The sequence below is a fragment of the Schistocerca serialis genome, chromosome 7 (assembly GCF_023864345.2).
Source record: "Schistocerca serialis cubense isolate TAMUIC-IGC-003099 chromosome 7, iqSchSeri2.2, whole genome shotgun sequence".
In the NCBI taxonomy this organism is placed as follows: Eukaryota; Metazoa; Arthropoda; class Insecta; order Orthoptera; family Acrididae; genus Schistocerca; species Schistocerca serialis.
The window spans coordinates 382,268,045-382,295,868 of NC_064644.1; the positions used below are offsets into that span (position 1 = coordinate 382,268,045).

The window sequence follows — 27,824 nt, forward strand, 5'->3', positions numbered from 1 at the left end:
ATCACGTGTGCCAGATTGGGCTCAAATCTTCCCAGGGGTTTAGGATGAGCTTTTCCCCCTTGGCTTTTCCCTGGTGCGCACGTTCTCACACATATTTCACTTACATTTAATATATTTCACGCGTATTCGTATATATATTTCACCTGTATCTCTAGCGCATTTCGCCTTGCGATTTAATTTTCGGGTACTTCAGTGTTAATGGGATCGAGTCTCGGACCGGCACACAGTTTTAATCTGCCAGGAAGTTTCAGGACCAACGCGCTTAATTCTTTTGTTGGCTGCCGAAGGACAAAGACAGATAGACCTCCACCGGATAATGAGGAATGTGTATGGAGCAGCATAAATGTCGAAAACCACCGTTCCGTGCTCGTCACGATTCTACACTAGATGGCGCTCAGTCTGGGAGGCCAGCCCCATCCATTGAGAACAACTGCAAGTGGACGGTTGACGATGCAATTAGGGCGGACAGCAAACCGGATGACTGTTTGCCTGAAGCACCTGCTGCGTGTTGAAGGCATAGTATTATTAAATGCGACGTGATCCAATGCCACCACCGGGAACTGGAGTCGAAAGCTTCGTCGGTGGAATAACGTCGTCCGTCGTTTCCTCGTCGCAACAACTTGAAGAGCCAGTAATCTACTGGAAAGGTGATGCTCATCCTGTTCTATGATTACTGGGGCCCAATGCCTATTGATTTCAAGGAATCTGGTATTGCCGTCAGTATGGAATGGTACTGTGCAGCACTAGAGAAATTTACGAGGCGCAATTAAGGCGAAACAGCCGGAAAAGCTGCGGCAGGGATCCTGCTACTTCGCTCCGATATCGAAAATGTCGTAACGCAGAAGTTACGCCGATTCAAGAGGGAGACACTCGCGTATCCAACCTATAGTCCTTATCCCATGCGATTATCACGCCTTCGGTCCCTTAAAACAGCCCTTGAAGGATCAGCGATTCAAGTCGGGCGAGTCATGGTCTTCTTCTCGCAGCAGGACACGGGGTTTTAGTAAACGGGTACTTTGAAACTGGTGCGTCGGAGAGATGATTGCTCAACGCTCACCGCGATTTTGCCTTATTGGCATACTCAATCTGCACTGTACGGCCCCCGAACTTTTTGGTTGCCCCTTATATAAAAATTACAGAAAGAAGTCTTTAGTGAGATATAATACTATTATTTTAACGATAGTAACACTAAAGAAAACTATGTGTGTAAGTCTGGGGTCATCTCGCTGAGGAGCAGCAATATTGCGGTGGGGGATGGAGGAAGGAGATAGAGTGTACAAAAGACAAATAAAGGAAAGAATATATAATCACATCCAGAGATGGCCCAGACGGTAACCCCGTAAGATTTTATGTTGACTATGGTACAATGCTACTATGCACCATTCTTATCCGTCATCTATCAGAGATCATTGGAACGGCGGAAAGTTCCACGGGACTGGAAGAAGGCCCAGGTCATAGCAATCTATAAAAAGGATAGAAAATCGGATGCACATAATCACCGTCCAATTTCACTGACATCGATTTGTTATAGAATCATGGAACATATTTTGTGTTCAGACATAATGACGTTTCTAGACTCTGAGAAGCTCATCTGCAGAAACCAGCACGGTTTTAGGAATCAGCGGTCATGTGAGACACAGCTAGCCCTCTTTGTGCATGATATACAACAGGCTCCAGATACCGGCTCCCAGGTTGATGCCATGTTTCTGGACTTTCGAAAGGCGTTCGACTCAGTTCCACACTGTCGCTTGCTACAAAAAGTGCGCGGTTACGGTCTATCCAATGACATATGCGGTTGGGTAGAGAGTTTTCTAACAGACAGGGATCCGTATATCGTCCTGTACTAGGTAACGCCAACATAAGAGTAACTTCAGGTGTGCCCAAGGGCAGCGTGGTGGGTCCTCTGCTTTTTACGATTTACATGAACGATGTGGACGATTGTATTGACAGCGGCCTTAGACTGTTTGCCGATGATGCTATAGTCTACAGGAAAGTAGTATCACATGAAAGTTGTGAACAAATCAATGAGGATTTGCAGAAAATAAATGCGTGGTATAGTGACTGGCAGTTGTTTCTCAATATTAGTAAGTGTAACCTACTGCGTATAACAAGGCGAAAATCCCCATTAATGTATGAGTACAAAATAAATGATCAGTCTTTGGAAGCGGTAACATCAGTCAAGTATCTGGGTGTGACTATTCGAAATGATCTCAAATGGAACGATCAGATTACACAAATAACGGGTAAGGCGATGTATAGATTGCGTTTATTGGTAGAATCCTGAAGCGATGCAGTCCTTCAACAAAGGAAATAGCTTACAGTACGTTATTTCGTCCAGTCTTAGAGTATTGCTCGTCTGTATGGGACCCTTACCAGTTGGGTCTGATTCAAAAGATTGAGAAGGTCCAAAGAAGAGCGGCAAGATTCGTGACTGGTACATTTAGCCATCGCGAGAGCGTTACAAATCTAATAGAAAGTTTGAAGTGGGGCACACTTGCAGATAGATGACGTGCCAAACAGAAGAGGCTGCTTACTAAATTCTGAAATCCAATCTTCGCCGAGGATGTAGGTCATATATTATTACCACAAACTTTCAAATCGCGTAATGGTCATCATTCAAAGATACGGGAAATAAGAGCTCGTACTGAGGCGTTCAGACAGTCGTTTTTCCCTCGCGCGATCCGGGAGTGGAACAGTGGGGGGGGGGGGGGGGGGGGGGGGGGGGGCGGGGAGGAAATATGACTTTGGCGCGAATTGTGCCCTCCGCCACACACCGCTTGGTGGCTAGCGGAGTATATATGTAGATGTAGCCATTTTTGTTGCGAAGTATAGTCTCAAAGTTCCCTCAGAAAAATAGTTAACTTACGTAATTTTTTTTTTTCATAGGTGCGTGTCTTAAGCTCAGAAATTCCCGCGCCACAGTATCGTACCGCGTCGCTAGGAGAGCTAAAACAAAGTGTAGCAGCCCGCGCTGACAAAGTGCGGATAGGCTGCACCCCCCCCCCCCCCTCAACCCCCCCCCCCCCCCCCCACCACCACCACTCTATCAAGCAGAGTGCTACGGTGCCATAGCTCGGGGATTTCAATTTATTTCCCTGTGCTTGCGAATAAACAAAAAAAAAAAAAAAACAATTAATTACGTAACCTTCTATTTACGAGGTAATAACTGAAACTTTATCACTGCGCGTCGTGCTCGTAGTTCTGACTCCAGCGAACATAGTACGACCGCGCCACGGAATGTGGTTGCACGCGGCACCGGTTACTGCTAGGAGGCGACGTCATCAGGAGCAGTGCAGCTTTCGCCAGCGGGTCTACGAACCGCAGACTGCCGCAGACGCGGCCACCATCGACCGCAGCGGCGCAGGCGCGGGCGGCGGCCGTGCGCCGCGCGTCAGATGGAATTAGCCGCGGCGGGGCGCACTTTCTCCGACAGAGATTTCCCCCGCCGCTTATTCCGGCATCTGAATCCCGGCTAGCTGTTTCATCTCGCCGAGATCCGCCAGTGCGAGTGTTTCGCTCGCGAAACACGCGCCTGTGATTACACCCTTCCCTGTACGTGCCATGTCGGCGCAGTGAGGCGTTCAGCATTTAATGCTGGCGCTTCTTTGTGGTGAGGTATGTTGGTGTTCGAAATGTGCGTTAACCGCTTTTCCTTTCTATATATATGGGTGTAACGGACAGAAGTGCAGGTATTTCTATTTTTGACTGAGAACGGTGCGAGGTGCCGGGGCGGAGAAGATTTTGTACCTCTTTAATTCAGACGAATTTTGCATGAGAACGAGACATGCACTCGACCCCCTCCTTATCTACCAGCTAATTAATTATGAGCACAACGGTAAGGAAATCATAGTGGACCCTGCTAGTTGGTAAAATAAGGAGTGCACACTCACAATAATTCAATAAAAATTGTAAGCTACTAAAAAAAGAGAACTTCATCATAATAAACAACAGGAAATGGGATTCTGCCTTTATCTACGAAATGATAGGCGGATTATATATTACAATGTGGTTTATTATACATCAGGACATAAATGCACATGATTGTCTACACACACAGTAAGTTAAAGGATACTGACATATTATGAGAATAAGAGTTGGCTCGAGAACAAGGTGCTCCTACTCTCTGTGATGCAGTAGAGTGATGATAATGACTGGAGGTCCTAATGAATCAAATATTAATCAAAAAATGGTTCAAATGGCTCTGAGCACTGTGGGACTTAACATCTGTGGTCATCAGTCCCCCAGAATTTAGAACTACTTAAACCTAACTAACCTAAGGACACCACACACACCCATGCCCGAGGCTGGATTCGAACCTGCGACCGTAGCAGTCGCGCGGTTCCGGACTGAGCGCCTAGAACCGCTGGACCACCGCGGCCGGCTGTATTGTGAAACTGAGGCGGGATTTCGGTACCAGCCCGGTATTCAACCAGTGGGATGTGAGAAACCACCTGATAACCCACATGCAGGCTGGCCGGAAAATCGACTTCTCGTCGTTAATGTGGCAGGCGGATTCGATCCGGGGCCGGCGCACCTTCAGGTCCCGGAAGTGGCACTTTAACATGCACTAGTCGGGCTATTAATAGAACGAATTCTGCGAGATCATAAAGTGAGTTAGCTTTTTCGCAAAGTCGAAATCGTATGCGTGCTGAACGACCTATTGATCCAGTCAAGTGTTACTCCTCAGAATACCGCTTCTGTCATCTCGGGTTTGAATGACAACCTTTATTCAATGTCAACATGAGTACAAAACCTCAGTCATATTCACTATTTTGGACCTGGGTCGGATGACTAATTTTTGTTGGTCCTCACAGGTTATGGTGAAATACGGATATACCATCCCTTTCCCTTACTCAGCGTTCGTATCCACACCGTGTGGATTTTTATGACGAGTAGTCCAGAGTCGAGTCTGTGCTTTCGAGGACGACTGTAGGAAGAAACAGAGTAAAACGACACTCAGAAGAGAAAGAGAACACACAGAAGAGTATTATTGACAGGATGATATCAGTTTGCGTGATATACTATAGCCAATCGGATGATACCAGAGCGATTGTCGAATTTAATGGTACCGTTTGATAAACGGATTATCACTTGTCCTAACATCACGAAACATTGCGGAGATGTTTAGTATTTAACCATTGACGTTAGCGCAAAATATGCTAATCAGAAAGTGTACATAATGATACCTTGCCCGCATCTCGTGGTCGTGCGGTAGCGTTCTCGTTTCCCACGCCCGGGTTCCCGGGTTCGATTCCCGGCGGTGTCAGGGATTTTCTCTGCCTCGTGATGGCTGGGTGTTGTGTGCTGTCCTTAGGTTAGTTAGGTTTAAGTAGTTCTAAGTTCTAGGGGACTGATGACCACAGATGTTAAGTCCCATAGTGCTCAGAGCCATTTGAACCATTTTTGATACCTTGAATGTCTTATGATGATGAAGTTGTCCTCTCACGCCTGAATTGAAACCAGCTATCCAGGTATCATCGAAAATAATTCTGTTTTTCAAGCAGGTCGCCATTGTACTAGCGGTAGATGTACGATGTTGACAAGAAAGGCGGTACAATTTCTTAATACCTTAGAAAGGATCTGGCATGACTTTAGATACCAAGATGGGTAAGAGGCTGCCACGGACAACATGATAACAAACATTTGCTGCTACGCTCTTGCTTACCAGCCTTGCGACTGACACAGTGAGGGTTAGAAAGCTTTTGTGAACAGGACTAAGGCACATCATGTATCTAAAAGTAAAGGGAAAAAGTAAGAAGGAATTGCCAAATGCCACAGTTCCCAGGAACTGCTACTGTTTTCTGGAACTGTTTGTGAAAGAACCTGGAAAATTGTGTAGCGAGATCGAAGCACGAACTGTTCATCTTTACGACCCAAAAAAGACCTCCTGTCTGGCTACACCTTGTCTACGGATTTCTGGAGTCAGCCAAAAGCTTAAAAACTGTGGGTATCTACCTAGGGATCGACTTATAACGCAGTAACAATTGAGGCAAATTCCAGACTGAGAGTGATTGTAAGAATCATAAAGAAATTTAATTCAATATTTGTTTCGTAAATAAAACTGCCTTTTCCTGCTGCTAATTACTTTATTTATCCCATACGCGTTTCGCCTTCTCCTGTTCTAAGGCATCTTCAGTGGGATCTATAACGATACAGTTCTGTTAGTTATAGATTATCAAACAATTCACTTCGCCATTTTTTGTAAAGAAAAGTAATTACTTACGATTTGCTGATCTGCGTTTCCTCACATCTGGTCTGGAGGCTAACTGAACTAACAATACCTTCCATCAAGCGATCCTTGTGTTTTTTTTTTACTAGCAAGAAGTATCAAGTTGGAATAAAACAGAAGTCTGTGAGGAGCATTGTGCGATAAATCACTGCTTTACTGCGGCAGGGCTACTTCAATGGCATACCCGATAAAATAAACTGCACGAGAACTGTGTCTGACGTCACTCGAAGGTATCCTCACAGATTCTTTACTTTTTGAGTTGTCATTAAAATTCCACCTTTTCAGGGGCAGTCAGCCCCCAGGATGCTGTTCTTCAGCCTCTGATTAATAAAAAAAATCAAAGACATGAAATAAATCGAGAGAAGACAAGAATATTCTGATGGGTGACTTGATTTGGTTTATGTGACCTATTCCCTGCAGCAATGGATATGACGGTGATGTGAGATCCTACTAATAATTAACAGCGAAGGCATTTTGGTGCGCATGAGGGCACGGAGAGGATTCTGTGTCAAACAGGACGTGAAGCGTGTGGACGGGGAAGGACTCGTGGTTGGGAAAAAGTTGGCAGGAACCATCTGAGATGGAAAATGTAACGTAGGAGGGATAACAGTAAGGTCTTGGAGCTGGAGACTATTAAAATTAGAGAAGAAAAGGGTGTGGAGGCTATGGAGACGTAAGAAAGGAAGGCTAGTTGTTACTTGGGCAGCAGTAGTACATGATAGTCAAGAATGCTGAATGTAATGGGCCAGTCGGGGTTCTTCTGCAATAGAGATGCAGAGCAGGACGAGGTGTGCTGCTATTAGGGGACGGGGAATGACTTAATGAAATGGTAGACAGTAAAGATGGGAGACTGTAGAGAAAGCGAAGTGGAGAGCTTACTGTTCAAGGATTTGAACGAATTGCTGCAATTTTAAGAGCCACTAAGGTATGAGAAACCTGGATCAGAGACGCAGTGGCTAAAGAAGTAGCCCCAAAAATGTATTGCTCATTATTTCGGATACATATACCGATGTGTACCGCTACAGGAGAAAGTAGGCCATAATCGCCTCGTTTTCTACTTTCAACGTTTCACATTCCGGTCTTACAAGGACACACGAATTAGAATTCGCTGCTGGTCACTTCAGCCGACGTTGAACCGACGGCTCGGTGGGACTAGCGACTGAGACGTTTCCGCAAACACCTCCGCCTTAGCCCCGGCGAGATGTCAGTGGCCGCGCGGACCAGCCAGCAGCCTCCGAGCAGCCGTCGAGAACTGGTCCAGCAACCTTGACCGTGAGGCCTAGCCGCAGCCTCCAGCAGTTCCACCGCTTTCTCCAGCAGCTGGCCGCTTTCTCCGCTCCAGTCGACGACCCGACCCGTAGCGCGCATATAAGCTGCGAAACGCACAATGTTCTGCAAACGATGAGACACGGTTTTTGCAGCTGAATATTCTCGCATGTCACAGACGCACTTCACACTGAACACAATCTGTAAATGGGGTATTGTCTTTACGTAACCGCTGTCTTTTCATTGGATGTTTACCATCAGTGGCAGTGGCAGTTAATGACGGCCAATCCTCCGTATATGAAACCTTAATTGTCTCATTTTAATTCTGCTACCAGAGATACTTCCTGTCGTCGCAATCGTCTTACACCATAAGGAATGTCTTGCCCATCAGCTGATTTTAAATCATGAACCGCAATTCCGCTGGTCGCCTTTTTTTGGTTTTCAACTCTGGAGATAGTTTTCAGTAAGGAGCTATTCGCGACTCTTATTTTCGACGTGTCGATCGCTGTTTTATTATCTTCTGATTAAGGGTGTCAGGCACAGCCTCCCATCAACATACAAGTTAAAAATACAAAAGTAAACCACAAATGGATCCTAGTCCTGTGAAATCAGGATTAGGAACCAACTGTCGCTTGCGTTTGTAATTTTAACAGATCTGAAGATCTGTGACAGTCTTGAAACCGATGGTCAAGATATAACAAAACACCAAAAGTCAGACAAAGTAAGTGTACTCTGATCTGTTTATTCATATTTTAATTGTGTTCCTGAGGCGGAGATAGGGAATTAGTTCAGCATAGGCAGTTGAAGGCACCAAACAAAAGCCAAAGTTTTAAATTCCATGATCAAGAAATCGTTCACATAGCAGAACCGTACCGTCATTTGACCTCCGGGCATACACCTGTACGGACGACACAAAAATAAGCATGCCCGGCGTTGAGAAACAACTGAAAGATTTCAAAACAAATAAATCACCACGAAGATAAGAGGAGACAAATTAAGGTTCATATGTAGGCGCACATATAGTCGTTTTTCCATCGCTCTATTTGCAAGTGGAATAGGGGAAATGACAAGTAGTAGGTATAGGGTACCTTCCGCCACGCACCATACGGTAGCGTGTGAAGTATCGCTGTAGATGTAGATTTAGATGTAGAACCTAAGCAAGTGCAAAAAAACAATCTAAAAATTAATATGCGGGCTATCCATCTTCCTCGGCACAGAGTCCGAGCCGGCAGCTGTGGCCGAGCTGTTCTAGGTGCTTCAGTCCGGAACCACGCGGCTGCTACGCTCACAGGTTCGAATCCTGCCTCGGGCATGGATGAGTGTGATGTCCTTAGGTTAGTTAGGTTTAAGTAGTTCTACGTCCTCGGGAACTGATGACCTCCGATAATAAGTCCCATAGTGCTTGGAGCCATTTGAACCATTTTGAACAGATTCCGAAACAGCCTGGTTCACTTCCCTGTGTCACGGCCATTACGAGGCGCGTTGACTGCTTCACTCTTTGTTTAGGTTAAACTCAAGACAAAGTTCTTAACATTTCTACTGCAATGAAAACTTTAGCTGTGCACTGGACTACGGAGTACGGTTATAGATTACGTTGGAACATAGAAACAAAATTGGTAGAACACAAGCTGGTACAACAGTTTTTTTAACAGATACGCAGTTCTCTGAAAGCTATCGAATGCGATGCATAGTGTTCAGATTATCAATTTCTTTGCAAATTAAGGAGCTTTCAACAGATGAATGTATTTTTCTTACTGAACACGCCTTTCGACTAGGCGATAAATATACAGGTTAGTGCACGAGGCATCTGCTGAATAAATTCCCAGAAACAGATGTAGCTCATCGTAATAAGGTTCGCCGACTTATGGAGAAATTTCTACAGTCAGGCTCAGTATTAAATTCCGAATTAACTGGAAGACCAACAGACAGAAGTTGTTGGAAATTTCTGACTTTAGGATGTAGAGCACAAAAAAATTATTGCCCTAGTTGACACAAGAAAAGGATATCCGGCTTGTCACCTCGCATAAGGCGTTTAGACAAACACTGAAACTGCTCCCTTATAAGGAGACAGCAGTGCACGGATTGAAACATGCAAATCGTGGAAAGTGAAACCGTTACTGCAAATGGTTTACATTTCTATACAGGTGAGGACAAGTTCCACCTGTCTGATCATGTCAACAAACACAAAGAAACAAGATTATAGCCAACAGAGGATCCTTGTACTGCTCTTGAAACGCAATCGAGTGACCAGAAAATAGGAGTACGGGTAGCAGTATACAGTGCATTACTGGGCCATTATCTTTGATGAAACCGTGAACAGTAAACGTTATTGTTTAATTGTTTAATAATTCACGATTTCATTGCCCACGTAGAGAAAGACTCATAGTTTCAACAAAATGTCGCTACTGCGTACACAGCTAACAACACAGCTTTTGGGGGGAACTTATAATCTCACTTAATCTGTGGTCCCCCATCACTCTTCGGCCCTCACTCCACCAGGCTTTATTCTTTGGAGTCCAGCAAAATCTGCAGTACATCACAATCTCCGACGTGCGCTGTGTGACTTAAAATCTCAAAAAGCTGCGTACCTGGGAAGATTACCGTAATCTGTTCTGCAGAACTTGTTTCCCAACAAAATTAAGCGGGTTCAGGCTTGTATAGACGTCCATGAACTTCATACCCAACATTTTTTTCCGAACACCCTGTATAAGCAATCAAATCGCGATAGAGACTTCACATCGTACAGCATAGTTATTTGGTATGGCATAGAATACTGAATTTGAGACGTTGCCTATGAAAGAAATGTAATATTCGTGGAAGTTGTTTTCCTTCACCTCAGATAATAGCGTTTTACAACTGCTTTCATTCTTGTTACAGGTTATCACTCAAGAAGAGGCAGCCGGGTATAGGGGATTCACTCATTCAACGAGCTGCAGAGGTGGAGAGACTTGGTTACTGGTAAGTTTTGCTGTCTGTTTCATATGTAATAGAAACATCCTTTTTACCTGCAGCGATATGTGGACTCGTAAGTCTACAGGGTGAAAAGTATTTAAACCGACAAACTCTGGGAGGTTGTAGGAGACATCAATACAAATATATTTCCCTAATGTCATTTTTTCCTATGAGGGATATTTAAACCTGTAGAAGAAGATTTCTCTGGCGGCAAATTAATTAAACCAACAAATACTTTTCCATTTTCTTATGGCCAAGAGACAGTACATTAGGACAACCCAATTTCAATTACAGTAAATTTTCAAAACTGCCTACACTGACACGTAAACAAAGGTTACACCGTCGGATCTTTTTCTGTCTGACACGGGCAAAAACCCCAGGAGTATCCCGAATTGTTCCTGCTGCTGCTACTATCCGGACAACCAGATCCTCTTCTGATGCGACAGGAGTTGCGTCAACAAGGTTGCGCATATCTCCCCATACAAAAAAGTCCAGAGTGGACATATCTGGGGATCGAGCTGGCCATGGTACAGGACCACCTCTGCCAATCCAATGTTCTGGGAACCGTCGGTCCAGGAATCGAAGCACACGACGACTGAAATGTGCCGGCGCCCTGTCATGTTGGATCCACATGCGTTGTCTTGTAGGGAGCGGAACGTCTCCCAGCAATTCTGGCAATGCTCTGGCGAGAAAATTGTAATAGTGCCTGCCATTTAATGGCCTAGGTAGCAGATACGGCCAAATTAAACAGTCCCCAACAACACCGACCCACACATTAACGAAGAACCGCACATGATGAGCGCTACTAACTGTGGCATGTGGGTTATCCTCATTCCAAACATGCAAATTGTGCATGTTGAAGACTCCATCACGCCCGAACGTTGCTTCATCGGTAAACAACACAGAGGATGGAAATGTAGGATGCATTTCACACTGTTCCAGGTACCACTGCGAAAACTGTGCTCTGGGTGGATAATCAACTGGTTCCATGTTGTGGACACGCTGTATGTGAAATGGACGTAACAACTGCTCTCGAAGGACTGTTCTTACGTTTGTCTGTTTCGTCCCCATGTTACGTGCAATTGCACGAGTGCTGATTGAAGGATCCCGCTCCACATGCTGCACGACAGCTTCCTCAAATTGCAGCGTTCTTACCGTGCGACGGCGTCCCAGTCCAAGTAATCTGCTAAATGGCCCGGTCTCAGGCAGACGTTGGTACACAGCACCAAAGGTCGTATGATGCGGGATACGACGATTAGGATATTGTTGTTGATAAACCCGCTGTTCAGCTCGTCAGTTGTGGTGCGCTGCGTAGTACGCACCAACCATTATGAGTATACTCACTTCAGGTGTATGGCTCCATTAGTAAAGAGAGACAACGCACTAGTACACTGGTGGACAGCAGTTGCCTACAACTGAAGAGCGTAATACGGCCTCCACTGGTTTAAATAATCCTCGTACAAAAAAAGACATTAGGGAAAAATATTTGTGCCGGCCGAAGTGGCCGTGCGGTTAAAGGCGCTGCAGTGTGGAACCGCAAGACCGCTACTGTCGCAGGTTCGAATCCTGCCTCGGGCATGGATGTTTGTGATGTCCTTAGGTTAGTTGGGTTTAACTAGTTCTAAGTTCTAGGGGACTAATGACCTCAGCAGTTGAGTCCCATAGTGGTCAGAGCCAAAAATATTTGTTTTGATGTCCCATACTACCTCCTAGTTTGTTGGTTTAAATACTTTCTACCCTGTATATGTTCAGTCGAGAGCAGCTTTATAATACCATCACAGACCGATTAATATTTTGATGGTGGTGTGTTTACAAATATCTAAGTTCTTTCGTGACAAGACCTACACCTGGACTTGCCGCTACTGCCATCTGTTGCAAAACGGCGGAGGCAAAGTTATAGATTTAGTAAATACCATTCTTCTTCCATCCTTTTAAAAATAAATGTGTGCCAAAAAAAAGTTTATATTCTGTAGTTACTTAGGCTAAATGTTGGTACTGGAAACGGAGAAAGGGGGATGAGTGCAGGGTACAAGATAATATCGGTACTCGGGGGTAACCGTATCAGAAAGGTTGGGAGTCACCGGTCTAGAGGCCAGCGGATACTCTCTGTTTTGCGGGTGCGCCCTCGCGCTGATCCTCTTTGGCGCGGGCGTTTAGCAGCGCCGCCTCAGAGTCGCGCACGAGCAGGATTTGTGCGCGTGGCCGCCCTCGTGGCAGGTGGACGCGCTGTACAAAGCGGCCGTGCTGTGGGTGCACCACGGCCCGTGGACACGGCCGCTAATTACGAGTATTTCGCTGAGGAGGGCGCTCCCCGCCTCACACACACGTGCGCACACAGTGCGGGACATCAAACGGCTTGCCGCCCGCCACAGTGCGCTGCAACGCGAACCAGCAGCGCGCCCTGTGTTTGGCCGGCGACAGACACCGTCTCCGCTACCAGACCGCTGATAGCGATGCGCAGCGCTTCTGTCTGACGCAGCAAAGTTCGCCAACAGGCGTGACAAGAAATTTTAGTACGCGAGAATGGAATAGGAAAGAAGCCGAGTGTAGTGTTACCAGACATACCCTCCACCACATTCCTGATGTAACTTGTAGTATGTAGATATACACAGTGAGACCAACTCCACAGGCAACAAAATATTATACTCCCACTGTCGTACCTAATATAACAGGATGATTTTGCTGAATGTGTAAAAATTCTAACAAACATTACTTGAGAATATGTTGTTATTGCTGTTGTGGTTTTCAGTCCCGAGACTGGTTTGATACAGCTCTCCATGCTACTCTATCCTGTGCAAGCTTCTCCCAGTACCTACTGCAACCTACATCCTGCTTAGTGTATTCATCTCTTGGTCTCCCTCTACGATTTTCACCCTCCACACTGCCCTCCAATTCTAAATTGGTGATCCCTTGATGCCTTAGAACATGTTCTACCAACCACTGCCCTCCAATACTAAATTGGTGATCCCTTGATGCATTAGAACATGTTCTACCAACCGATCCCTTCTTCTAGTCAAGTTGTGCCACAGACTTCTCTTCTCCCCAATCCTATTCAATACCTCCTCATTAGTTATATGATCTACCCAGCTAATCTTCAGCATTCTTCTGTAGCACCACATTTCGAAAGCTTCTATTCTCTTCTTGTCCAAACTATGTATCGTCCATGTTTCACTTCCATACATGGCTACACTCCATACAAATACTTTCAGAAACGACTTCCTGACACGTAAATCTATACTCGATGTTAACAAATTTCTCTTCTTCAGAAACGCTTTCCTTGCCATTGCCAGTCTACATTTTGTATCCCCTCTACTTCGACCATCATCAGTTATTTTGCTCCCCAAATAGCAAAACTCCTTTACTACTTCAAGTGTCTCATTTCCTAATCTAATTCCCTCAGCACCATCCGACTTAATTCAACTACATTCCATTATTCTCGTTTTGATTTTGTTGGTGTTCATCTTGTATCCTCCTTTCAAGACACTATCCATTCCGTTCAACTGCTTTTCCAGGTTCTTTGCTGTCTCTGATAAGGAGCCCAAAAGATTGCGTCTTAAAGCGTTTAAACTTTGGCAGCGATGTTGACCTGTTTGCCCGGGTGATGATAACTACACTTAAATTTATGTCGCTTTAGTTAATAAAAATAATATAATTGTTCCTGATGTAAATGAGATTCAAATGTTGCTTGACTGAATGTAGGTGCCGCGATTTAAATAACATTCCCCAACTACAAACTGTCAAAGCTTAATGTAAAGTTTATTATTCTTCAACACACACACAGAATAAAAACTGGTGATTAAACCGGATGACATCGTTAAGCGAAATAAATTTAGCACGAGCCGCCAAAATACTGGTTGGAAAACAAGTTATATAACAAAAAAAAAAAAAAAAAAAAAAAGGAAGAGAAACAGCAAATTTTCACTGCTTAAATTGTTCCAAGTCACTTCAATACTATCACAAGAAAATTAAAGAGCAATAAACATGCGATGTTATGAACTTAATTGTTGATCGGCGTTCAAATCAATAGAGTCCCACTAGCTAACTGAGTTAGACTCATTGCAGATAGCGCCAAGTACACTCCAGCTTAACCTACGATAAATACAAGTTCCACAGAACTGCTGGAGGAATAAAATCAGAGTACTGACTATTATAGATTTTTCTAACTCCCACTGAACTATCGCAGAATATCTACAAATATTGGGACCGTTGTCTCCAGTGGTGGCCAGTTATCATGTGCCAATGAGCTACAGCACACGGTAAAAATAGCTCTATAATTATGCTATTTCTCTTCGAATGCCAGCCACAAATCACAGTAATATTATGGCGTTTCCCTCAGAAAGCGATCCAGAAAACGCACTGAAACGTCACCATTTCTCTTCGAATACGTGCTGGTATGCAAATAAAATGGCCGAAAACTTGTTTTTTGTAGCGCTCTCTCCAAGATAACTCGAAACCAGTGTCGGGTGCTGAAATCATGGTCAGCCCCACTACGATCAACTCGGAGAAGGGACTCAGTTGTCTGTTTCAACTTTGCAGGCTCCAGTGCTATGTCATTTATTTCGGCACAACGGGTGCTACGTTGCTCACAGTACTAGCTCCGCCTTTTCCTTTGAAACTCCGTGTAATGTACTGTGCAAGCGTATTAAGGAACAACTGCCGTAATCTTAAGTGGGTGAGTGGGGCCAAGCCTAAACCCACCAGCTCGGGTTCGATTTCCACTGAGTGCACAAACTTTTTCATTTAATTTTATTCCTTGCGATATTAAATACTCGATTATAAAATTTAAATATACTTCAGCCGTTCAATTTATTCAAACAGAATTAAGACATTCAATTTACTTGCAACCCTTATAAGTCTACACTACATCGTAACACACACGTAAAATTTTGCACACGCCCCTACTGTTCGCCTCGGAAGAACTTCAAAGTTCCAAAAGCGAGCGGGTCTACCATACCTCAAACTGACGTAGTCTTACCTCTGCACCTTCATCCACAATATTGAGAAAGAAGCAATGTGGCGGCTGGCTAAAGTAAGTTTGGCGCCTCCTTACCCGAAAATTCACCTCTTGGTGCCTGTGGCCGAGCGACCATGGATTCACATCCTGGAAGATGGGGTGCACAAGAAATACAGGCCCCGCAACGAATTTGTGACGTCACACTAGTCACCTTGTCCGCCGTTCTTCGTGGACGTTCAGCTCTGTACAGGACCTACGAGAAATCAATATGTCAATGAAAAGCTATTTACTAAAGCTCTTAACTTCATCGTGTGCTATCGAGGGCTTGCATTGTTTTAAACACGCAGTTAAGAATCACTACATATCCGCCATGGCCTGTATTTCTAGTGGGCGTCGTTGGCAGTACACAGATTTGGCAGTTCCACACGGTCCCAGCCGTGCAGATCCAAGACCACTAATCTCTCCAGCCATCTGACAGCGCGTACAATTTAGCCGTGACGCTCGACCAAAACCATCACTCACTTCAGTTCAGTTTGCAGAGCTTCGTGTTACAACATATGGCAAGAAAAGCGTTCCGAGGGTGGTATACCTAGGTAAATGCTGTCGCGTTAACGTCAGTTAAGCCAGCCGCTCTGGCCGAGCGATTGTAGGCGCTTCAGTCCGGAACCGCGCTACTGCTACGGTTACAGGTTCGAATCCTGCCTTGGGCATGGATGTGTGTGATGTACTTAGGTTAGTTAGGTTTAAGTAGTTCTAAGTTCTGCGGCTGGTCCCGGCGGAGGTTCGAGTCCTCCCTCGGGCATGGGTGTGTGTGTTAGTCCTTAGGATAATTTAGGTTAAGTAGTGTGTAAGCTTAGGTTCAAATGGTTCAAATGGCTCTGAGCACTATGGGACTCAACTGCTCAGGTCATCAGTCCCCTAGAACTTAGAACTACTTAAACCTAACTAACCTAAGGACATCACACACACCCATGCCCGAGGCAGGATTCGAACCTGCGACCGCAGCAGCAGCGCGGCTCCGGACTGGAGCGCCTAGGACCGCACGGTCACCGCTGCCGGCTGTAAGTTTAGGGACTGATGACCTTAGCAGTTAAGTCCCATAAGATCTCACACACATTTGAACATTTTTTTTTGAAGTTCTAAGTTCTAGGGAACTGATGGACTCAGATGTTAAGTCCTATAGTGCTGAGCCATTTGAACCCTTTGAACATCAGTTACGCCAGCCAACAACGCAAATGTATACTGAATCACCCGTGTTGTCACTTCTATGGCGTTCCACTTTCGTTTACCTGCACGTTTCATTATCATTCTGACATCAGACAAAAAGTGTAAACACTCGACCATTCGTGTAAATGAACAGATGGATTTCTTAAATCACTTAGAGGAACTACCACAATAATGCTTCTACTGTACACTCTTCATTTCAGCATTCTGCAAGTGAGTTCTCCGTCTGTAATGACTCGATATCGACGTTAAGCTTAAGTTTCATTCACAGGGTGGTGTCGCGCATTCTCTCCGCATTATAGATGGATTGAGGCCATTCGTGTCTATCAGCGTGTAAGATATTATTACTTTCAATTGTAACACGCCTCCATAAAGATTACTCGTAGAGTGCTGCATATGTCGTATACCGCTTACTTTGCGCTGAATTCTAGCGTTTAATTACTCGTTTATTGACATATTTTATGGAGTATTTCAACATTCATTCCTATATTGGGAAAGCGGGCATTAGGATAATTTCGTGAAGTTTTCGCCAGTGTTAGAAAAATGGGCTCTAACGATCATAACGTTAGCAAAACAAGGAATACTGTGCTACTGAGCTTTGAGTTTTTGATTTTAATGACGCTATCGCATTTTACAGGCCATTAGTTGACACGCTAGGTTACGTCTGCCTGTGCTTCACAAAGAAATAAGATATATTTCAATTCATTTCTGCTTTACATTTGCAGTTCAGCATTGTCTTCTGTATCAAGACACTAGAAACTAAAATAAGTACTTTGGGCCAAATATCGACTTGTTGCTATGGTAAGTTTATTAACGTAAGTAGAAGAAAGAGTTACCATGCTCGCCTCATGCGTTATCTGTAGCTGCGACGTACTTTTATCGCGTCTACCTCCCATCGATTTAACGAAACGTGATCTAAATGTAGGCCGAACTCGATAAATGTCCCAAGAAACTACTGATTCTAACAATGGAGACGCAAGTTATAAGACTACAGGTTTCACTGGGGGACGTTTCAGTCACCATGAGCTCATCTTCGCGGAAATTACATTACGTAAGGCAGCATGTCTGCGCGGAGGATGGTCATCGCTGATGAAGTCATTCGTTCCGTTCTTCTATTGAATACGGCGAGTAGGAAAAGCGTTTAGTACGATTCGACGTGGTCGTTGTGGTGTCTGACCGTTCTTTACGGTTCACCGCAAGTTTAGATTTGCATGTCATATGCGTTCAGTGCGAATGTGTGTGGGAGTTGCAAGTACGCTTTTTTTTTCTTTTTTGTGTTGCTAGTAATCAAGAGTGAAGCGGATCGTTCTTGTCCTGCTGATCTGAGATTGTGATTTTCTTCTGCCGACAATTTTGCGAACAATATCTATAATTTTTGTCGTCTTGCAGCAACGTCCATACTTTTCAAACCACTATGAAGTGCATGACAGAGGGTACTTCAGGCAATAATACTTATTAGGTTTTCTTCCCATTCCATTGGGAAGCATGACTATCATCAACACAAAGGCTGGTTTGAATACCACGGTGTTTTGCTAGGCATGGTACTATTTGAGGTTGTATGCTGATGCTTTCCTCCGAGCTTCGAACTGACTCATCCATCCACCTATAGGATGACATACAGGTTAAGATTGATTCCAAATCACGGTGATGATCGGCATTTCTCACATTCACGAAAATTACTAGTGGCGAAGTAAGTGATACATGGAAATCCTAGCACTTACGAGGAATCGATCAGAGGCCCTTCGATCCGCAATCTTGCACTTTACTGCAGTGTAACCGGTAAACATACAGAATAGATACCCTGTACTATACAAATAATAGTATTAACGCCGCACTATGTATTTACTTGCTTTATTTGGCAAATACGCGTGTTTTAATCCTTCTATTCAGGAATAGTGGAAAATTTCGTCTCTGGAAAAGCATTATGCTTAAGACAAGGCCGAGTTGATTGAATAAATAATCTGCTATCATCCACCCTATGACTAATTTCAGTTAACACTATCTGAAATGGTACTGGATTTAGCTTCAGGGGAGATCTTATCGCCGAATCTGTAGCATGGGGACAAACTGTGTACCGCGCGGAGTGGCTGCGCGGTTTAAGGCGCCATGTCACTGATTGCGCGGCCCCTCCCGCCGGAGGTTCGAGTCCTCCTTCGGGCATGATTGTGTGTGTTGTTCTTAGTATAACTTAGTTTAAGTTATTCAAGTAGTGTGTAAGTCTAGGGACCGATAACTTCCGCAGTTTGGTACGCCGGCCGCGGTGGCCGAGCGGTTCTAGGCGCTACAGTCTGGAACCGCGCGACCGCTGCGGTCGCAAGTTCGAATCCTGCCTCGGGCATGGAAGTGTGTGATGTCCTTAGGTTAGTGAGATTTAAGTAGTTCTCAGTTCTAGGAGACTGATGACCTCAGAAGTTAAGTCCCATAGTGCTCAGAGCCGTTTTTTCAGCAGTTTGGTTCCTTAGGAATTCACACACATGTCAACATTTTGACAAACTGTGGCAAGAATGATACAACAAAGATTGTATTCCTATATTCTACTGTTATACTGAGGTATTAAATATATGAAAAACTCCGAAACATACTAATTTAGAGATACAACTATTTTGACGTTCATCAGTAACTCATGAACCTCTCTCGCTTTGCGTTAGATATGGTATAAAAAGTATTATTGAGTAAACTCTTCTTCCCGGGTTCGATTCCCGGCGGGGTCAGGGATTTTCTCTGCCTCGTGATGACTGGGTGTTGTGTGATGTCCTTAGGTTAGTTAGGTTTAAGTAGTTCTAAGTTCTAGGGGACTGATGACCATAGATGTTAAGTCCCATAGTGCTCAGAGCCATTTGAACCAATAAACTCTTCTCAGTTAGGATGCTTCGTCATTTCGAATAAAACTGTCGAGCCTTCGACAACTGAAAACGATTTTGTTCGTGTATGGCGCCGCGGATGACTCCGACCACAGATGTTGTTTTGTTTTTCTCCATTCTACTCAGTTTCTTCCTCCTCTTTTAGTGGATGTTTGCTGACGACGTGTGTGTGGGTGTGTGTGTGTGTGTGTGTGTGTGTGTGTGTGTGAGAGAGAGAGAGAGAGAGAGAGAGAGAGAGAGAGAAGGATAAAAAGATGAAGAGTCGGTCATGGAGAAGTGCGATGGAGGACAAGGAAAGTAATATGTATAATCATGGATGGAAGTAAACTTTCAGAGACAGCAATAACGGTTGGAGACATTATGAATTACGAAGATACAGCTGAGTACCTGCATTAACAGTGTAATGTAGCTATTGCAACGGTGCATGAAGTCCAAGTGTTTACGTGAGTGAGGCTTGCGAATGCGTCCGTATAGATGGAGGCGCGAGGGAACTTTTGTCCTTGCAGTTTGCGTCGGTAGCTGCAGACACAAGGACGGAGTGGGACGATTGCGGCTGCCTCTAAGAGATTCGCGTATTGCGCAAGCAGGGACGCGCCTCGTGAGGCGACACACATGAGGATCGTGGCGTGACGAGAAACGAGGACGCGACATTCATTACGATACTGTGCGTTTACCCAATCACACAAACACAAAACACACGTACACACGCAATCAGTATAGGATGTAAGTGCAACATTTTTGCCTAATATTCCATGCGTCATTCGATTTTGACTCTAAACAGCATTGTGTCAGAATGTTAACTTATCGATCTTAAGCAGAAAAGAAGACGCTAGTTAAGTCTGTGATGCGACATAATTGCAGGACAGGTGGTAAAGTACATCGGAAATAAATTACATTATAATATCAGATGTAGTAGAGAGTGTGCCTTATTTTGTAGCATAAGCATCACCATTGAAATAGCTCTCGAGGCTACGGCAGGAATCGGACAGAATTCGTATTTCAATTGACAACGGTATTCCAAAGAGCCATAGCTACAACTAAAAATAACACGCGGGCTATACTCGCAATCATGTGATGCAGCGTTCAGAAGTATACATTGCCGTCCAAGGAAAACATTTTGAAAACATTGCAATTGTGATTTCAAATAAAGTTTCTTTTTTCGACTTCCGGAACTGTTCGAGTTCGAACACGAAATATACGGTAGTTGGAACTACAACGATACCGCTGAGGTACGACAGCAGCTATGCATTCCATGTGTATAAAATAATGTGAAACCACAATCTCCATCATGTCATGTTATCACAAGGGTTTCTCGCAAACGATGCACCATATTGAGCTAGAAATTTTTCGCCCTTCTTACGGACATCGCCTGGGAAGCATTTCGAAAAGTTGCATAAGAGATCATAGCCCTGGGATGTCATACGTTATACGATTTATGCGAGTCTTATAGCCTAAAGCTCCAATATTTCCATTTTGGATGTTTTCCGTTGGCTCGCACGAAAGCTGAACTTGCTTAAGCAGATAATCGGGAAATGTTTCTGTTGGAAAGATCTCAGTAGAACCATCAAAAGGATACAACAAAAAAGGAAAATCTTGACTGGACTTCTTAGAATACTTAGGAATGGAACTGTCAATCAAAACATGTTAAATTTCTTTGTCGTTGCAAGCCAGTTCTGTTGTCTTTTGTGTGGTGGAAAATCTTGTGGATTTGTAAAATGGTGTAATGGGCTACGGAACTCACACAGAAAGAGCCGCTCCCTAATTAATGTTTAGAAAAATCGATTCTGATTCGCCGGCCAGAGTTGCCGAGCGGTTCTAGGCGCTACAGTCTGGAACCACGCGACCGCTACGGTCGCAGGTTCGAATCCATCCTCGGTCATGGACGTGTGTGATGTCCTTAGGTTAGTTAGGTTTAAGTAGTTCTAAGTTCTAGGGGACTGATGACCTCAGAAGTTAAGTCCCGTAGTGCTCAGAGCCATTTGAACCATTTGATTCTGATTCACCAAGGTCTTAGCTCTTTCTCTCGGTAAAGCTTGTTTCACTAATTGCGAAATACTTTCCCGCTTCAGAAACAATGGCTGGGAAAGGTACATTTTGATGAAATATCAAAGAAGTTCACAAAACACGAATGGAAGAGGGCCTCGTATTCCACAATATTCTTTGAGGTTTGTCTAAAGGGCTCAGTTCCCATCTTTCCACGTCTATTCATTCACGTAACTTTACATAAAGATTCAATGTTGTTACGAGAATGATAACACGAATAGCAAAATTTTCTTATCCGACCACGCAACATGCATATGTCCCAATAATCATAGATGTGTCCCACCGAGTAATGAAATGATATTAATTCCGAGAGAACAGACCTTGCAATATTACAAAAGTGAATTCACATGTTACTACCTCGTTAAACACTGAAAACTAAGACTGGACTGCTGAGCAAACAGGTTTGGCTAATAAACATGATTCGATAAGGATCCGCTCATTACCTGAATAAATGGGCGCCCAAGCTAAGCGTGGAAGACTCAATTACAGGTGTGGGGCACAAAAATTTGCATCCCAGGTGAATCATCATTCAGATAAAAATTCAAGGTCATGCGTGCGGGTCGGAAGCTGACACACCACCTGAAAAAGTGCGCGAAAATAGTCTTCAACGGAATTAGAATTTGAACGTTGCGACTGCTAATGCGTATATTGTAAATTACAAGGGAAAAAATGCAGGTGAACCTAAAGAGTACCGATGTTGTAATCTGTCATCTAATAAAAGCATGCCTGATACACTGTGTTGAGTACTGAAAACAATTCAGAATCATTTATCGTAATGCAGAACCGCAGAATGACGGTGGCAAGTATTTGACTGGAGTTAAATGGAAGATCAGTCTAGTTTCGTAGTGAAATGAGCAAAGGACAGATGCTCTCGTAGGAGAGTAATAAAAACAGTTTTCTTTTTTCCTGAGGACAATTAGAATAATTTCGCAATTCTTTTTGCCGTCTGGATCGGAATGCGTGCATCTTCTGTCTTTCATGATCTTGCCGCAGACTTGACTGTAAACACTAACCATTCTTCTCACCATTTTTCGAACTGCTCCCAACGATGGTCAGTTGTTACATGGAAAACGAAAGGGTATTACCAGCTGTCCTTCGAGCCGTTGCCGGTAACCTTCAGACTGCTGTTTACAGTGGAATCCAGGAAAATCTACTGTGCTTAGCATCACTAGAGTTAATAGATAAACGCTACAGCTACTTGTCTCTTTCATGCTGAAGGCTTGAGAAACCGTCGCGCGAAACTCAGCTTGCTCTTTTCTCACATGATATCGTGCAAACTACGGATGGAGGGCAACAACCTATTCCATGTTCCTAGATTTCCAGAAAGCGTTTGACACGGTGGCACACTGCAGACTGTTGACGGAGGCATGAACATACGGTTTTCGTTCCCAGATATGTGAGTGGCTCGAAAGGCTGTTTGAGTAACAGAAAGCAATTCGTTGGCCTTGACGGCGAGTGTTCGTTAGAGACAAGGGTACCGCAAGGAGTGCTCGAGAAAAACCTGATAATACCGCTTTTGTTTTATACATGCATGAAAGACGTGACGGACGGGATGAGCAGCAATTTACGGCTGTTTATTGATGACGCTATGGTGTACGGGAAGGAGTGACTATAAGAGCATAGAAGATGACTGAGGTGAAACTTTCTAGCTTGTGTGGTTAATGTCAGCTTGCTCTAAATGTAGAAAAATGTTAAGTTAATGCGGAGGAGTTGAAATAAGAATCCTGCAACCATCGAATACAGAATTAGTAGGGTGCAGCTTGACCCAAGTCAATAATGAACTGGAATGACGAGTTCGTTGGCGTGGCCATCCTCCGGAACAAGCACAGAAATATGAGTACCTCAAGTTGGTAGAAGAGAAGGCGAATGTTGGTCTTCGTTTTAATGGGAGATTTTTGGGAAAGTGTAGCCGGTCCATAAGGGAGACGACCTATAGAACGCTAATGCGATCCAGTCTAGAGTATTGTTCGAGAGTGTAGGACCCCTACCAGGTCGTATTAAAGGAAGACATCGACTCAGTTCAGAGGTGTGGAACTAAATTTGTTATCGGCAGGTTCGATCAGCATGCAAGTATTACGGAGATGTTTCGGCAACTCAAACGGGAATCTGTAGAGAGAATTCGCCTGCTTAGCTGAGTGGTGACGTGCTTGCCTACCATGCAGCGCTCCCGGATTCGATTCCCGGCCGCTTTGGAGTTGTTCTCTGGTTGGGGACAGGGTGTTGTGTCCTCCTCATAATCACTAAGTCATCACCGACGCGCAAGTCGCCCAATGTGGCGTAATCTGGAATAAGACTTGCACGCGGCGGTCAAACTTCCCCGGATGGGACCTCCCGGCCAACAAAGCCACACGACCATTTAATTTTTTTCCCTAGAGGGAACACGATTCAATTATTTTTGCAAGGCACTGTTGCATTTGAGGCAAAATGTACATCAGTTCTACTGCCACCAACGTATATTTCGCGTAAGGATCAAGAAGATAAGATGAGAGAGAAATTAGGGTTCGATAGCAAACTTTTACACGCCCGTTTCTCCCTCGCTCTGTTTGCGAATGAAGCAGGAAACGACATGACTAGTAGCGGTACAAGCTACCCTCCACCATCCACCGTACGGTGGTTTGCGGGGTATGTGTGTAAATGTAGATCATCTTAAAATCCATTAAAACATTGCTCTGCATTGCTACGCCTTTGTGGCAAGGATGCTGTGCCATCCTTAAAACACTTGCCAAACGACACCGTCGTGTCAAAAATATTTTTTTAAATATTGTAAAAGAATTTGTAGGTTTCTGCGCTAGTTTCTAAAGCAAAGAAAAAGCACACATAGCTGCCAATGTTATGTATGAAATGTACTGAATATTAAGAAAATGGTTGAAGTTATGACACAGCGTAAATAAAACATGAAAACACCCTTCCGGACTATGATTTTATACTGAATATCACATTTTTATAATGTTCAAAAATATACTCCTCCTGGTAACCCCAATACGGGGCACAGTTCGCACGAGAAAGAATGCAGAACACGCCGCGCCGTACAATGTGAGGTGTGAAAAGAATGAAGTCCATTCTCCTTGCATAGTTGCCCTCAGCGTAGCAAGAGTGCGGGGAGAGGGCCAGCGACATTCCTGGACGTCATCTTCAGGTCCAAGTTGAGAGATCAAGTTGGTCACATAATGTACCGAATCTTTTTCTGTTAAATATGATCGCCCGAGAGATGAACCGTTTGTAGCCGAACGAGGCTCTCCATTGTTGAACGAATAACCAAGTATTGCACTGGTTGAAGGGCATCGTTATAAATCTGTGTAGTCACGATGCGGCGTGGAGAGCTAAGAACGTTATTCAGTTTATCCGCTCACGCAGACACTGTCTCTTCTCGAGAGAATATCTTTCTTGGAAGTTCTGTGCATAATATCGTTTTGGAAGACCTAGAATGAAGTGCCCGGACTAAAAAGTGTGTGAGACATTGATGTAGCCCTGCTTGCCTATGTTTGATCTACGCACTGAAGGACACATAACATATATAAAACGAATGATCAGGAGTTCATTTAAACTGAAGCACTTGAATGAACAGTGTAATGATGTAATGAGTAAGAATATGGACTGAGAGTAAACCAAAGAAAGACGAAGATGAATATTTTTAGCATTGTGCAGCAGAGTCAGCAACTGTAAAATGTAGTTATACGAGGCCTGTTCAGAAAGTAAGCTCCGATTGATTGCCAAATTGAAACCACAGTGAACATCAGAAATGTTTTACTTGTAACAATTAGCTACACCTTTCAGCTACTTCTCTACGTAGTCGCCGTTCTGACTTAGACTTTTGTCATGGTGTTGTACCAACTTTTCAATAGCCTCATCATAGAAGGCAGCCGCCAGTGCTTTCCGCCAATTCTCCACGCTGGCCTACGCCTCGTTGTCTGTGTCAAAATGTTGTCTTCAAAGACAGCGGTTCATGTGACCAGAGATGAAACTCAGGGGGAGACAATTGCGGACTGTATTGTGGGTAATCTCACATTTCCATTTGAAAACGATGCAGGAGCATCTTCATTGCCCCTGCAGAATGCGGCTGAGAATTGTCTTGAAGAAGAAACAGCACGACAGTTATGTAATGTTAGCTGCATAGCTTCAGGCGAAATTTCTCACCAGGCCCTCGTACTTGGCGGCATACACTATTTTCTAGACATCTTTACGCACTCACTGCAAGCTCAGAAATGAGAAGAGCGACGTGATGCTAACTGGAGTTATACTAGAGACACTACCCAACACATCTGTGCAAAGCTTTATCGGATTTTCATAGTCGTTTCCATTTCGCGACCGATCGGAGCTTACTTTCTGAACGCCCCTCGTATATTAAATTTCAGACTCCAGTTGCATAAGCAAAGAAACTTTTTCTACCTATAGCCGAAGCCTAGGTAAGGTTTCTTTGCTTATGCAACTGGAGGCTGAAATTTAATATAAAGACGAAGATAGCGAGGAGTAGTAGAAGCTGAATTAGCGATAAACATAACCTTACAATTGGGGGTCACGATGTAGACGGAGTGTAGGAATTCTGCTACCGTAGTAGCAAAATGCAAATGATGGACGTAGCAAGGAGGACATCAAAAGCAGACCAGCACAGGGTAAAAAGAGGGCATTCCTGGCCAAAACAGGACTGCTAATATCAAACATCGACCTTAATTTGAGGAAGAAATTTCTGAGATCATGCGTTTGGAGCAAAGCATTCTAAGGAAGTCTGGTATCTTCGTAGTCTTGGAAAGCCTAGCCGTTTTGGTCCATCGAATTGTATGGAGGTGGGTCGTGGAATATGGAAAAACTGGAAAATATCAGAATCGAGGCATCTGAGATGTGATGCTATAGAAGGATGTTGAAAATTAGTTGGACCGATTATAAAAAAGGCGAGGACAATCTTCGCAGAACCGTTTGTGATTGAAATATGTGGAGAACATTGACAAAAAGACGGGACAGGATGATAGGACGTGTTAAGACATCAAGGAATAATTTCCATGGTACTAGAGGGAGCTGTAGAGGTTAAAAACTGCAGGGGAAGACAGAGATAAGATATATTCAAGAAAGATATATTCAAGAAATAATTGGTTCATGGGTTGTAAATGGTACCGTGAGATGAACAGGTTGTCACAGAAGTGGGAGTCGCTGCGGATCGCATCAAAACTGATGACCCCAAGTGAAGGTTCCATTTCAAAGAAGTGTGCTAGCACGACGCTAGCTAACAATCTGGGAAGACCGGTCCTCCAGTGATATGAAGGATGTCGGTACATGTCGCCATGGACACTGTCACTATCTCTGCTGTAGCAAACAGTGATCGATATACAGGTACAAATAATTACTGACCTTGTTAGTAGCATCAACGGCAGTAATACGAGCGCTGCAGCATAAATGCCGATGTGGATTTCTTGATGGCTTGTCATTTATCCATAAGGAATACAGAGTACCAAGAAATCACACCGTGACACTAATCTCGGCCGGTCACTGACGCGAACCACGTAGCAGGATCAGCGCTATACTGGTGGCCGAAAATGCGGCAGAGAGCAAACATTACGGCTATAAGTAACGTCAGACGGAACCAGTACCTTTGAACGAAATCCAGAAATGTCTTACGCTTCAGACACAAATTCCAATTCAAATCCAAAGTCGCTGCCATTTCCAGATATGTGCAGATATGTACTTCGCGGTATTACTGCTGTTTCTTTTTTCTTCCATTTTTCTTCTTCTTTTTTTTAAAAAAGCACGAAATCCAACGTGGCGCCTCTGCCCACCGTACAGGGTATTTTTTGCGTTATTTATTAGCCACGGAAGGCGGAATAAGAAGACTTACAAATATACCATTAGATCAAAACTACCCGGACACCTGGTTGAAAATTACTTAAAAGTTCGTGGCACCCTCCATCGGTAATGCTGGAATTCAATATGGTGTTGGCCCACCCTTGGCCATGATGACACCTTCCACTCTCACAGGCATACTTTAAATCAGTTGGTGGAAGGTTTCTGGGGGAATGGCAGCCCATTCTTCACAGAGTGCTGCACTGAGAAGAGCTATCGATGTTGGTCTATGAGTCCTGGAACGACATCGGCGTTCCAAAAAATCCCAAAGGTGTTCTATAGGATTCAGGTCAGGTCTCTGTACAGGACAGTCTATTACAGGGATGTTATTGTCGTGTAACCACTCCATTACAGGCCGTGCATTATGTTCTAGATCGTGTTGAAAGATGCAATAGCCATCCCGGAACTGCTCTTCAACAGTGATAAGCAAGAAGGTGCTTAAAACATCAGTGTAGGTCTGTGTTGT

The 27,824-nt window shown here is 44.2% G+C and overlaps 1 protein-coding gene across 1 annotated transcript in view; it reads left to right on the top strand.

The window, feature by feature from the left end:
• Positions 1–27,824, top strand: part of LOC126413115 (calphotin) — an 831,469-nt gene that overhangs the window by 152,740 nt on the left and 650,905 nt on the right. Inside the window, exon 4 of the mRNA XM_050083006.1 lies at positions 10,373–10,453. The gene's annotated coding sequence lies outside the window, so the exon portion shown is untranslated. The remainder of the gene's footprint in view (positions 1–10,372; positions 10,454–27,824) is intronic.